This window comes from Octodon degus, unplaced genomic scaffold (assembly GCF_000260255.1).
Source record: "Octodon degus isolate 3935 unplaced genomic scaffold, OctDeg1.0 scaffold00104, whole genome shotgun sequence".
Taxonomy (NCBI): Eukaryota; Metazoa; Chordata; class Mammalia; order Rodentia; family Octodontidae; genus Octodon; species Octodon degus.
Window position 1 is genome coordinate 4,979,496 of NW_004524680.1, and position 1,050 is coordinate 4,980,545.

The 1,050-nt window shown below is 42.5% G+C and overlaps 1 pseudogene; it reads right to left on the bottom strand.

Moving 5' to 3' along the window:
* Window positions 1–811: 811 nt before the first annotated feature.
* Window positions 812–1,050, bottom strand: part of LOC101589317 — a 49,053-nt pseudogene continuing 48,814 nt past the window's right edge.

The following is a 1,050-nucleotide window of genomic DNA, read 5'->3' on the forward strand; positions in this document are numbered from 1 at the left end:
ATACACTGAATTGGACCTTTGGCACTAGGAATCAGAGCTTTTTTTTTAAACATTTATTTATTGTGTGTGTGTGTGTGTGTGTGTGTGTGTGTGTGTGTGGCCAGCTCAGCCCACCAGGGGGCGGAGCTGGCTGGCATGTGGTGCTGGGGGATCGAACCGCGTTCCCTGTGCTTTGCCAAGCTTGTTCTAAGTAAGTGCTTTAGACCACTGAGCCATCTCACCAGCCCAGCATTTTGTCATATAGCTGTATTAATACATATTATAAAAGTGCATAGTGTCAAAGGAATAGAACCACCAGCATTCAAAAGCAGCTTTGTCAACTAGGCAATAAAACACTCCACCATGTCTCTCTGTTGTCCATCACTGAATACAGTGGTAGCAACTTTGAAATGAAAAAAAAAAGGAAAAAGGAAATGTAACCCCTTTTATTTTCTGTTTAAAATCAAACAAAACAAACAACTCTTATACACTAACATATTCAAAGTACATCATTTGTACAAGAGAAAGACTAGAACAAAAACATGTCAACAGAGATCCAAACACCGGTGAGTGCGCCTCACACTGCTTTCTGATGGTACTCAGGAGGGGCCACTTCGTAATCACTGGCACTAAACAAAGTTGCCGAATTCTTTGCCAGATACTTGAGGAAATCATGAAGATAATTCAGTAATAAAGCAAGGCTCTTCTCGTCCAGAGGTGTATAGGCCAACATTGCTCCAATTCGGACAAATAATCTCAGTAGATGTGGTGCTCCATACACGTGGGACATGGATGCATCAGGGTGAACAGCAAGGATCTCAGCGTACCGTGGTCACTCAAATCTGTAGAGAAGCTGAGTGCCCAGCATCACATTGAAGTATTCTTTCATCCCTGCTACAACCTCATTAACTGCATACTCCTTATTATCTGTGTTTCCTCGGGATTTCTTATAATTTGCATAGTCCTCTAGAATGGAGTCCACATTCTTCTTGGCAGGAAGATAGAAAAGCTGTTTCTGTCTGGTAATCAGATCCCAGTCATCAACAAGCCACGGCTTTAGCTCTTCAGGGA